Raw genomic sequence first — 14187 nt, 5'->3', positions numbered from 1 at the left:
GGAGAGAGAAACATTCAATAAAACATGGTGAAAAAGAATGTGTGCGTGAGAGAGAGAGAGAGACAGAGATAATATGGGGCAGCAAGGGCAAGAAAGATCAAGTTAGAGTGAGCAAGAGGTGGAAAGACAAAAATATATAGGAATGAAACAGAATAAATGGAGAAAGAGAGACTAACGGAAAGAGAAAAACAGCAAGTGCTATAAAAAAAATCACCATTACAGTGGATATAATTAAGATGAAATGCCAAAAAAGCTTGCATTTATATAGCACCTTTCATGACCACAGGACCTTTCAAAGCACTTTACAGCCAGTTAAGTATTTTGAAGTGTCATCACTGTTGGAATGTAGGAAACACAGCAGCCAGTTTGCACACTGCAAGCTCCCACAATCAGCAATGTGATGATGACCAGATAATCTGTTTTGGTTATATTGATTGAGGACAGGTATTGAAAAGTAGAAAGATTAATGGCATAGGAGGAGGCCATTTGGCTCATCATGCCCGTGTCAGCCAAAAAAAGACCCATCCAGTCTAATCCCATCTTCCAGCTCTTGCTCCCTAGTCCTGTAGGTTACAATACCTCAAATGCATATCCATGTATTTTTTTTTTAAGTGCAATGAGGGTTTCTGCAATTTCCGCCCTTTCAGACAGTGAGTTCCAAACCCCCATTATCTCCCAGGTGAAAAAGTTACTCAACTTCCCTATAATCCCTCTACCAATTACTTTAAACCTAAGCTGCCTGGTTCTTAAGATCATAAAAAATAGGAGCAGGAGTAGGCCATCTGGCCCCTCAGGCTTGCTCTGCCATTCAATAAGATCATGGCTGATCTGATTGTGAACGTAACTCTACTTTCCTGCCTACCCCCAGTAACCCTTGACTCCCTTATCGATCAGAAACGTGTCTTACTCAGCCTTGAATATAATCAATGACCCAGTCTTCACTGCTCGCTGGGGAAAATAATTCTAAAGTCTAACAATCTACTAAGAGAAAAAAAATCCTCTTCATCTCCATCTTAAATGGGAGACCCCTATATTTAAACTGTGCCCCCTAGTTCTAGACTCCCCCAGAAGGAGGAACATCCTCCCACCATCCACTCTATCAAGTCCACTCAGATTCTTATTTGTTTCAATAAGATCACCTCTCATTCTTCTAAACTCCAATGAGTATAGGCCTATCCTTCTCAACGTTTCCTCATGAGACGACCCCTTCATCACAGGAATTAACTGACTGAGCCTTCTCTGAACTACCGCCAAAGCAATGATATCCCTCATTGAGTAAGGAGACCAAAACTGTACATATACTCCAGATGGGGTCGCTCCAAGGCCCTATGCAGCTGTAGCAATATTTCCCCATTTTTATACTCAACTCCCGTTGCAATTGTGGTATAAGAGTCTAGCACATATAGCATTAACATGGAACTCAGTACACTATCACCCACACTGTGATGTAAGAGTACACATGACCTGCACCTAGGGGTCAGACTAGTGCTGGATAGAGCCATGTGCACAAGCAAGAATGGAGACAGCTCCTGGCTTGAATCCTTTACTGTATATATGTATATAGTTCTTGTAGTTAATAAATACATACAGTTAAACTACCTAAGACTACGAGGACTTCATTAAAGCCTACCAAATGGCATCCAATACCTGACAACAGCAATAAAGGTCAACATTCCACTTGCCTTCCTTATCACTTACTGTACCTGTATACTAGACTTTTTGTGATTCACACACCAGGACACTCAGATCCCTCTCGACAAAGATTTCTGCAGAATCTCTCCATTAAAATAATATTATGCTTTTCTATTATTCCTGCCAAAGTGGACAAGCTCACATTTTCTCATCTGCCAATTTTTTTGCCCACTCGCTTAACCTATCCTTTTGTAGACTCTTTGTGCCCTCTTCACAATTTGCTTTCCTACCTATCTTTGTGTCACTGACAAATTTAGCTAGCATACACTTGGCCCTTTCATCCAAATCATTATACAGATTGTAAACAGAGGCCGCAGCACTGATCCCTGTAGCATTCCACTAGTTACAGCTTATTGACCCATTTAATCCGACTCTCTGCTTTTGCTATTAAATAACCAATTCTCTATCGATGCTAATATGTTAACATGTGCTCTTATCCTATTCGGTAACCTTTTATGTGGCACTTTATCAAATGCCTTTTGGAAATCCAAGTACACCACATATACTGGCTCCCCATTGTCCACCTTGCTTGGTACTTCCTCAAAAAGCTCAAATAAATTAGTCAAACATGATTTTGCATTCACAAAACCATGTTGACTCTCCCTGATTCCATTATGATTTTCTAAAATGTCTGATCTTACTTCCTTAGTAGTGAATTTTAGCATTTTCCCTTTGACTGATGTTAGGCTAACTGGCCTATTCTGCTTTCTGTCTCTCCTTTCTTGAATAGAGATGTTACATTTGTGGCTTTCCAATTATTGGTTCTTGGCCAGGATACCAGGGATAACTCCCCTGCTCTTCTTCAAAAAAGTGTCATGGGATCTCATCTACCTGAGAACCCATAGCCTTCTGACTCAGAAGCACCAGTGCGATAAACTGTGGATACACAACTTTTCACTATCGCTCTTTTCCAACATGTTTTTACCCAATGTTGATCTCGGTCCTGTCTGTTTATTCATTTATCCGAGTTCCCCATGACTGTTTGTGTCCCTCTTGCTCATTGTGGCCATCTGTTTCTGTGTTCTTCCCCTTTTTTCTTCCTAACTGAATATGTGTCCCCAAATGTGTGCACTCAACACGCAAGGGCATTTGCTGTTGACTTCGAAGAAAGCTACTACTTAAACATTTACTCCAGGGAAATTAAGAATGCAGCAAGGGTGCAATGCCACTTTTATAAATTTTTTAAACTAAAATCAAATTAATTATATGAATTACAATTCTGGAACCTAAGTGAGTGAAAGGAGTCTAAACCCATTATGATGTTGATGGTCAGCTCCCAAGTGGCTATATGCTTAGTTTTCATAAATAACAATCAAGGGGCCTCTAGCTCTAAGTACCTAAAATTAAAATGTGTGTCACTGGTTTTGCCACAGGGTGATGTTATGCACCAATTATGGTTGCATGATCCACTGCCGCTGGCTAGCTTACTGTGAAGAGGGAGCTGACTGTCAGTACATCATCAAGGCCCAGTACTCTGCCTTCTCGTGGTGGTGACACATGCCAACTGGGCAACCTACAGCCCTAGACTGAACTGCAAGGGATCGCGGAGGAACCTTGGCCCCCCCAAAGTTGTGATATGCAGACCCACTGGAGTGTGAACATGCCCTGGTGTCCATTAATCAGGTCCCTACGATGAATGTTATGACCCTAGACCAGACCCCCAAGTTTTTGACAAGATTCAATGAGGGACCGATAACATTTTGTTTAAATTAGACAAAGTTCAAGATTCAAGGCACTTGCTAATAGAATGAAGCCACAAGATTCCATGGTCAGAAAAACTAAACAATTTACAATATCTATCTTATACTCTAATATTCAGGGTTAATATGAGGTACATGTGAATTAACAGGCAAACTGTGGTTGAACACACCACACTGCACAATAAATAGCAAACTTGATGAAGACAAGAGTCCACAGATTTCTCAACAACCTACCCAGGCCTCAGTAACATTAAGTCAACCAATCTCACCAAAACTGTCTCTCTCATGAGGGATTCCAACCTTTGAAGATCTAAACTTGGAATTCTCTCCACAAGCCACTCCAACTTGGACGGCCTCAACAACAGCCCACTTCATAGTGTTTCAATTTTGTTTCCCAAGATTCTGTCCCCCTGGATTCCTGACTATGCACGCAAGCACCAACTCACAAGCACAATTTCAGCTCTTCAGTCGTGCTGAGCAGAACACTCTTGTTCCAAAGGGGTTGCTTCAGGGCTTCCCCTGAGCCCTCTTCACTTAAAGTCTGTTAACTGCAGCCCTTTTCCTACTTCTTACCTTAACTGGGTCTTCTTCCTCTCCCTGTCCGTGACCTTTCTTTTGAGATCTCTCCCTGTCCCATGTGAGAAACACTTCTTTCGCAAGGCTGCTCCTGGTCACCTCACCCAGGTTCTTGCACTGTTTTTCTTTACGCATAGGTATGCTGGGCCCAAAGAGTGCAAAAAATGAAGAACTGCACATGTGCTCCAGGTCTGTGCATGTGCAAAAGCTCCAAGGTCTGTCAGGATTTGGTGTTCACTATCTCCATTCTCAATGCCAAGATTAGTTGACTTTCATAATGAGTCAAATAATACCCACTGCCAGGCAAGACCGACCGAATAGTGTCAAAGGCTCCACTCATTCAATTGGAATCCTATAGGAGGCTTGTGATCCCTTAAGTAACCACCTTCTGGCAACTCCTATAACTGAGTAGGCTCCAGATGTAGGGGTTCCCGCCCTTACTCTGGATTCAGTCTATAAGGTCGAGGGGGCGATGCAGATGCCGGGCAAGTCTGTGATTCCAAATCTGCCCAGGCTATGCAGCCAAAAGCAAATGGAGAGGACACTTCACCTTTAATAAGAAATGGACAAGACACCTCAACCTTGCTCTTACCAGTGAGGGGATCAACACAAGAGGTAACAGTTTACAGGTTATAAGCCCAGCTCAATTGGCGTAAAGAAAGGGCATCACAGGTTACCTCCAGTGAGTGCATTCTATTGGTCAGTCACAGTCCGTCTCAAGCTGGGCATCCCTTCAGCCAATAAGGTACTGACCTGTTAACGTCTGCCTTCCTGTAAGGGTGCATGAGGATGAGGGATCCTATCCCGACAAGTAGAAGGGCACCGAAGAAACAAAAGGTGAAGGCTCTCTGACTTGAAAGCTGGAACATTAGAGCCAAGTGCCCTGGCATGCAGGAGGACTTGCCATCAACAGACAATGTACGTAAAATCTACCATGAGCTACACAAGTTCAGCGTCGATATTGCTGCTCTCCAAGATTGGTTGACACTGAATCAATACGCGAGGCCAATTATACCTCCTACTGGCATGGCAAAAGTGCAGGTGGTCATCGTGAACATAGATTGGGCTTTGCTGTCAACAACAGATTGCTGCAGATAATTGAGATGCCTGGCGCAACTTCTGAACGCCCTATAACTCTTTGTCTCCTTTAAGAGGCTGCCTTTTTAATTTGTCCCTTAATTTGTTAATTTAGTTTATTTGGTTTGATGCAAAATAGTTACCTGAAGATGGAAGTTTTGTCACTACCATCTGCGCTTATGCACCAAGCTTGTATGCTGAAGATAAAGATCACTTCTACGATATTCTAGACAATATTCTGGAGCATCTGCCACATGGAGAAAACTTATTTCTCTTGGGAGACTTAAATGCAAGAGTTGGATCAGACAGAGTTTTGTGACAAATATGCTTCAATCATCATGGCCATGACAAGATAAAACAAAATGGACAGCAGCTACTACATCTTTACACACATTGTGGACTTAGTATTACCAACACCTTCTTCCAGGACAGACATCAGCACAAGGTATAATGACCTAATTCAAATCGGGCCACTGGCATCAACTTGATCTGATATCACCAGAAGATGTGATCTGTCCAGCGTTCTTCACAGTCATAGCTACCACAGTGCACACTGCAATACTGATCACTCACCTCTCAGTAGCAGGGTGAAGGTGTAACCACGGAACATACACAAGTCCAAACACAATGGTATGCCACGCATCAACATTCCATGTACGAGTGATGGCAACAAACGTTAGACTTCCTCAGAAGCTCTCAGACAGTCCCTCCCACTGAGTGCTCACCAGATAATACTGATGAAGCATGGAAGTCTCTGTTGTTATTCATCTACCAAGTCACAGTAACCACCTTTGGCAAAGAAAGAAACAGGAACAAAGATTGGTTGAAGAGCACTCCCCACCCACCCCACTCCCCCCTTTGCTGAAATGACTCCCATCGTTAAAGTGGAGAGTACAGGTCACCAGGCTTACAGCCTGTCTCCTAATCCTAAAGCATGTGACAATCTCATGCTAGCCAAGACAGCTGTGCCGAAGACAGCAAGGTGCTGTGCCAACAAGTATTGGATCAATCTATGCAAAGAAATACGAACTGCTAGTGACAATGGTAACCTTTGCGCTATGTGTTGTATAGTTGTATGTTGTCTCATGAAGAGGTTTAGAGACTTGTCTGGTTGAACAATAACTGTTTAATAATAACACATAACTATATACATATATACATGATACAGTCCTGACTAGGTGCTATCTTTTGCTGACTTCTACCAGACTCACCACTACCCTCTACTACTCCCATGCAACTCGCTACATCATAATATAGGCAGTACTGTTTCCCCAGTCCTACATTAACCCTTACAGTCCCGAACATCCTAACACTACACTGAAGGTATCAAAAGAGCACTCGGCCCCACCATCACCAAAGTTGTTCCTTTGAAATCCACAGATGGGGAAGTACTCACTGACAGGGACGAGTAAGTGACCAATTGGATAGAGCACTACTCAGTTATCTCTCTCCCTGTGCTTGATGATCTTCTGCAGCTACCTGTCACGTGTGAGCTAGATGCAGAACCCTCATTATTTGAGCTTAAAAAGGCCATTGACTCCCTAGTAGCAAGGAAAACAACGGGAAATGATGGAATACCAGCTGAGCCACCCCACCTGCTGCCCAACAGCCTCCTCCTTCCCTGCTGGAGAGGTGGCTCTGTCCCACTGGACATGCGTGATGCAAACAGCATTACGTTGTACAAGAAAGAGGCAATCAAGAGGATTGCAACAACTAATGGGGCATCTCACACTTCAGTGTCACTGAAAAGACCTTTGCCAGAGTCATTCTAACAAGACTCCATCAATTAGCCAACAGACTATATGCAGAAGCACAATGTGGCTTCAGAGCAGGCAAATCCATGGTAAATATGATTTTCTCCCTACACCAGTTCAACAGAAGTGCAGAGAGCAGTTTACATCACTTTATCTTGCTTTTGTGGATCCCACAAAAGCATTTGACATGGAGCAGGACAGGCCCCTACTGGATACTAGACAAAAATCAGCTTCACAGTCTCATATGGTCCTTCCATGATAACTTGCATGGCACCATTCAGTTCAACAGCTCCACCTATGACAATTTTTTGAAATCAAGAAAGGGGTGAAACAGGACTGCGCCTTAGCTCCTGCTCTGTTTGGTATATTATGCCGTTTTCCTGACCTATGCTTTCCCTGCCAACAGACAACATGGAAGGAGTGTGCTTCTACACATCTTCAGACAGGAAACTCTTCAACCTGTCAAGACTGAAAGCCAAGACAAAAAAGTGTGGCATGCACACTTTTGAACTTCTGTATGATGCTGTTGCACTGGTTGCCCCAACAGTAGATCTGCTCTTAGATCATCTTTCCCATACTTGTGTCATGTCCTTCCTCAAAATTAGTGCCAAGAAAACTGTAGTTATGAGACGGAGTGTTATGTCACTATTCATGATCAGATTCAACACACCACCACTGAAAGCAGTCAGCAAATTCTGCTACCTTGGATCTACGGTAACAGACAACCTATCTCTTGATGAGGAGCTCAGCACACGCATTGGCAAGGCAACGACCAACTTTAGCTGAGTAACAACATGAGCATGGAAAAACAACAAACTGACCCGCAAAACCAAGATGCTTATCTACAAGGCCTGTATCCTCAGCACATTGCTGTTTGGCTGCAAAAGCCTGGACAACTTACACCTAACCAAGAACAAAGGCCCAATAATTTCCATCTCCGGTTTCTATGTTGCATCCTCGGCATCACATGGAAAGACAAAGTCACCAAAGAAGCAGTCCTTTCTTGGGCAAACGTGCCAAGCATGCTAGCGCTAATCAAGCAAAGGCAGCTTTGCTGGCTTGGGCAAGATGGCCAGATCCCCAGGATATAGTCTGCACTGCCCATGCCAAGAGACCAAGAGGGCATCCAAAACTCTGATTCAAGGATGTTGTCAAAAGAGACATGAAAGTCCTCAACATCAATCAATCGATGCAAATGGCAACACCAAGTTTGGGCAGGAGTTCACCACCACCACAACATGTGGTTTCAGAAAGCAGGCGCCAGCCCTACAAACAAGGTGTCAGTAGGCATTATCCCGCGTCACTGGCAAGGACAACTTCACTTGTGGCACTTTTGGCAGACTTTGCCTTTCCAGAATCAGCTTGTTCAGGCATCAATAGTGCAGCAGATGAGCTCATCTGATCTCACCAGTTCCGAGACTCTGAAGCACCCTTCAAACTAATTTGGCAGTCCACTCACTTCTCTAGGGGACTGCCAGATGGAGCACTCCATCACAAAGACGACAGATTCTATTCACATTTCTCCACAAAGGAAGCTTCCTGTTAACCAATCTACAGACCAACATTGGAAGTAATGAAAGATCCCAAGCTCAGATATTTTTGGTCAGAAAACAAATTGCTCAGATGTTTGCGTGAGGAAAGAAATAAATTAAGAAGAGTCACTCACACAGCAGCAGTGGAACGGAAATGCTTGTGTGTGTGTGTGTGTGTGTGGGTGGGTGGGTGGGGGGGGGTGCGGAAAACAGAAGAAAAGGAGCAGCAGATTACAAACAACAATGTGATGAACCCAAATGGAAATCAGAATATGGGCTTCTACTCGATGACCCAGCTTTTACAGGCATTCTTGGAGTCAACCTCTTTAAATTAAAAGCACTAGGCGTGCATGCATGCACACCACAGATCTGTTCTGCATGTGCACTGCAGATTCTAATACCTCAACCAGCAGAATGCAGAGCTACCCAAATGATGGCCTACCATGTAACTGCAACAACTGCAAATGGAATCTGCAACCAGCATAACTAATCCAGAAATCAGGTTACGCACTGGATTTTGATATAAACACATCTCAATTATGCTGTGAATGAATCTCACATTTTTTAAACTGTTTGGCAGTTTTGTCCAGGAATTACTAAATAAAAAAAGTGTTTGTGCAACACACAGGAAACCCATTCATTCCTCATCTTTCACAGTATTGTCAGCACTGATTGTTGGGTTAGCACTGTACTCCTTAGGAACACTAAATCAGAAAGAACCTGCATGTTAAATATAAAAAAAGCACAAAATAAAAGTTGGAATTTTTAGCCATATAGGGCTAGACACATTAAAAGTATTCAACAGCAAATTAAGATAAAAGCAAACAACTGCGGATGCTGGAAATCCAAAACAAAAGTAAAAATACCTGGAAAAACTCAGCACGTCTGGCAGCATCTATGGAGGAGAACACAGTTAACGTTTCAAGCTTTTTATTAAGTTCATTAAAAACCACCAGAAACCATATTTAAAATACCTTGAATTCATATTAAAATTGTACGTGCAGGTAGTTAAGTCTATTCAATTTCATTTGGAAAGTTGATAACTCATTTTTAAAGCAGCACTCCTGCCATAAACCAAGTAAAACCTTTCATCTGGACAAGTAACAATCCTTCCACTTGTCAGGAACCTCCTGAAAATCCTTTGCCATTACATTCAAGACTCACTTACCAATACACAAATACCTAGACATTTCAATGAAATTGTCTGCAGAAATGTCATACTAAGGCATTAAACAAAACTTTGCCAATATATAAACTCATCAACAACCAAAACATAGCAGCTGGTGTCTTTTTGTCAGCATTTAAACTGTCTTCTATGCAGTTGCATTTTTCAACAGGTTTGTTTCTTTTCGAATTAGCCTCCACTCCTCCTCAATTGCAATTTAACAGCAAAAACTGCTCCTGTCGCTTTATCCCAAGGGTCATTCTGCTTGCCCTCCTCCAGTGGGTCACTGGGAATTTGATCAGTTTCAATCAAGGGCGTCACTTATTTTAGAAATTTCAAAGATAGAGGAATAGAGAGAGATTCCATGGACAAAATAAGATAACAAATGAAAATGAAACATAAAGACTGGTATAATTGTGACTGTCAGTTGCAAGGAATGGAAAGAAGATCATTGATGTTGAGAAATGATTGTTTGTGTAGACCTAATTTTGCTGCATGCAACAATTAGAAGCAGCTGTGAAGAAACAGTTTTGTAAATCAGCATCAAAATGCCCTTTGCAGCAAGTTTGCCCTAGGATCTGCAGAGTGAGCTCATTAAATGGTGCACTTAAGGCATTGTATAGAGAAAGAGTGCTGTTGGCAGATAGTGTATATTTTGTTCCCAACACTGATTACACTCTTGAAAATAAACTGGAGTCCAGAGTGCAGACAATAGAAATCAAGGGTTTTGTAGATCTTATGAGCTACCATTGGATCTCCCTCAAATGTGCAGCCAATATCCCTTTTTAGCCATCAATCATGAGCCTTGATTTAGAACAGGGAACATAGAGGCTGTGGGTCTCCATTTGAGCACAGCTCCTGAGGGACTCCAAGTTATATATAAAAATGCCTTTACTTTCATATTTATTTTTACTATAGCTGGCAACAAAATTCCTCAGCAAAATTTTGCAACAACAGACTTCTAAATAGCACTACATCAGGGGACTGACAGCCAGGTGGTTATACCTGCAGGTGTTAGCATATTAGTTACAAACACTGACCATATAAGAAAAAAAATCACCCTCCATCACTGATTTGAGTGTGTTCTTTGCAAATAGTGCAGTATTGTTTGGATGGCATAATACACACCTGTGACAGATTTAAGAGGTATTGCAGAAAGTTAAGGTCACCCATGCATTTGTCATCCAAAATGTCACCCTTCCTCTTCTGATCTTTCACACTCTCACTCACTTTCTAAACAGCACTGAGGTTGACAGGCGTGAAACAAAACCCTGATGTGAGATGCTGCCTGCTCAAGAGTTATTTTACTAAACCTAATCCACAAAATATGTTGGCCTGTTTGAACAAGAGTGAACACTGCATTATATCCTTAGCTACACATGACTGACTTAAGACCAGTCACATGTGGGAAGGGCTTTCACTAATACCCACTAATCAATGCCAGTGGGTAATGTACTTCATGACTGATATCAGAAAGCAATAAAACAGCAGCTTTTTTAACAAACATGTCATAAAGCAAAACCCAGCATCACATAAAATGTCCCTTTTTAACCTGTTAAAACTGGGATATTTTGCTTTGGAAAACAGAAGCATCTATTTTTCTCTCCAAAACATCTAGGGCACAGAAGACTATGAAATACAACTCCAACCCACCAGAAATATGGCTTAATTCAGAACACACATTGCAGCTAGGGAAAATAACAACACTTTCATCTGCTTTATTTTTGCACAAGCTAGATTATTACTGCATTTTCACAGTTTGGAATAAACACCAGGATTAAAGTTACAATAAAACAATTACTGAGTATCCCATTATTAAGTATCCCATTTGTAGACTAGCAAAGCTTCTGGTTTACTTGCTAACTTAAAAAGAGTAGAGACGTGGATACACAAATAACATCTTAAAAAGAGCAAGGTGCAGGGATACACCTTCAAGTATCCATGAGGGCACATAAATACCATCTTAATGGGTATACAGATTCTCAAATATCACCTTCAAAGGGCATGGGTAACTACACAAATAACACCTTTAAAGCCACACTTTATAGATACAAATACCACCTTTAAATGTGCACATTGTGAATGCAAATACCACCTTAAAAAACAGGCATGCACGGATACACAAGCAGCACCTGTGCATATTTCCACTCACCAATTGCTTTGTCCTGGCATGGCCAGCGTGTAAGACAAGAGCAGGCACAGCAGTTTCACTATCATTACTGCTTCTACACCTGAATCTGAGCAGACTAAGGTACAGTTTAATCGCATTATTACTCGGTGTAAATTGTCATAATTTAGGGGTTCACCCTGCTCCGACTACGAAAGGATGCTCTGCTGGAAACGGAAAATCCATTAAATAGGGGCTCTGAATAATTAAGTCCCTTTGTATTTGGCTGACTCCACATAGAGGGAGGCACAGTTCATCTGGAGAGAAAGAACTTTGAACACTTTTCTTTTGAAAAAGACCCTACCCATGCAATGGCCCACTGCTACTGAGCCATTCAGTCCACTCAGGTCACGAGTATAATTCATCTACCCAGAACTTGTTTATCTTTGATGGGATGGTGGGAGGAGGAGAACAAACTTCAAGAATTACTTCCATATCCCTGGACTAGGAAAGGAGAAAGTAAGTCAATGAACCTCTGCTGGGAAATCTATGGGCCTCTGCTGGATTGTAAAATGTGTAACCATTGAAGTGGGCTGTGATGCTAGCTGTGATCAAAGAGCCTGCCACCATTCACTGGTTTGGCTCCAACGGAGAGAACTGCCTCTTGGACAAGGTACTGGTGCAGTGGATCTCTTCCAATAAGGACACCACTTTCAGGAGAAAAAGCATGCTTTTAACAAAAGTAAAACCTTCATTTACAAAAGCTTGATTTACTATCTGGCACAGAGCTTTCACTGGACAGGAACACATATCAGCTATTCAAGCACAAAGATCAGCACACACCACAGGTCCTTCCATTACTTAAAATTAAACTCTGCAACTGCTGCATTAGAACATAAGATTGACCACAATATGCTTGAAATATTGAGAATATTAACTGTTCTAAAAAGGATTTTTGTTGTACCTGTACTCCCAATCATTCACTTATGAAAGTCCAAATACAGCACCTTCTAAATTACTAGAATTCCAGTTATAAAACTCCACTGCAGGATTATAGCATCACAAGCATCAGTAATGCATAATGGGTCAATAAGAGAATAAAATGGCCCTATATCCTAATCTTTGTACCTGGACTAACAAAGCCAATGTCCAGACTTGAGATTTAGAATCTCTTTGATCAAGTCCTATAAAGTGTACATTCCCCTCTTCTGCCAAGCTAATAAGGCAAATCAAACCTGCTTTCATTCCTGGCACTCCTAAAACTAATCAGCTGTCTTGGCTAATCAGTCATCTGTCCAATGACCTTTCACCTCCAGATACTAAACTTTCTGGCCAATGTAGAAAGCACCAGATAAGTCCCCTCTGTGAGGCTCAACATGTTGATTAGAAACGCAGTCTGAACAGACTTAAAAGCATGCTTGCATCACATTCAAAACATCAAAAGTCTGAAGTCAAGTGATTTAACTTACAACATATAGAAAGTACTTCATTATAATATCATCATGCAGCTGCAAAATGGACAACCAGAAGTGATACTATCTCAGCCACGCAGGGTAAACTAATTCGTGCCTTTGGACCTCACATCACCTTCTCATCCATTAGCCTCCCAGATCTCCTTCTATGAGACAGGTTAGTAAAGAAGCTGGCACAGTCATGCTGGGCTGAATGACCTCCTTCTGAGCTGTAAACTTGAATGGCCTAAAAGCCAATTCGATGACCTGTAGTTCTGTCGAAGGGTCATGAGGACTCGAAACGTCAACTCTTTTCTTCTCCGCCGATGCTGCCAGACCTGCTGAGTTTTTCCAGGTAATTCTGTTTTTGTTTTGTAGTTTTATATTGTCTGATTAGCAGCACTATTAAAGGATTAATCTGGAGATCTGGGTTGTACACATGTTCACCATCTAGCACTCTTTTGAAAAGTTCATGTGAAACATAGGCATCAGGCTAGAATTCCCATAATAAAACTATTGGTAGTTTGCCATAAGGCACACATACAAAAGGAAGTTTTGCACTTACAGTTAAAAGATTCTACCCTTCCCTTCCAGAAAAGGTGCCTAATTTAGGTATCAGTTCCCATGGCTGTGACGAATGATTTAGCTTTGTTTTACAAATACAAAGTGCCATGTGCCTTGCAGAAAAATATATGGTAAGGGAGAGAAAAAAGCAGGAGTCAGAGGAGACATACACGTCGCTGCTTGTGCCACTTTTCACAATGCATAATATGATAAATTAAACAGCATTTGGTGCAGAAGAACAAAGTAACAGTTTCCAATCAAATTGAATGTGGGTGCACCAACTACACGATGCTGGCATTTAAAAAGGGGGGAGAAAATTGACCAAAATGCAATTGAATATAATATGGCTTCTGTATAAGCTGAACAGAAGTATAACCTGAACATTATATACCTCATTGAAAGTTGAAAAGCACCTTGTTACTGAGTCAAACATCAGAATTCTTCCACGCTCACAATTAAACTAACAACATGTCCATCACAAGTCCAGTCCAGAAGTTACAGTCCAGTCCTTAAGTGTGAACATTCAAATCTCAGCAAATCACATCAATGCCCTCCCACTCCCTCATAAA

General features: G+C 41.7%; 1 protein-coding gene across 1 annotated transcript in view; it reads right to left on the bottom strand.

Annotated features, from left to right (window-relative positions):
• gli3 (GLI family zinc finger 3) overlaps positions 1-14187 on the bottom strand; it is a 365141-nt gene that overhangs the window by 248894 nt on the left and 102060 nt on the right. The window lies entirely within an intron of this gene.

The sequence above is a fragment of the Carcharodon carcharias genome, chromosome 6 (assembly GCF_017639515.1).
Source record: "Carcharodon carcharias isolate sCarCar2 chromosome 6, sCarCar2.pri, whole genome shotgun sequence".
NCBI lineage: Eukaryota > Metazoa > Chordata > Chondrichthyes > Lamniformes > Lamnidae > Carcharodon > Carcharodon carcharias.
The sequence above is the reverse complement of the archived record's forward strand: the minus strand, read 5'-3'. Positions and strand labels throughout refer to the sequence as shown.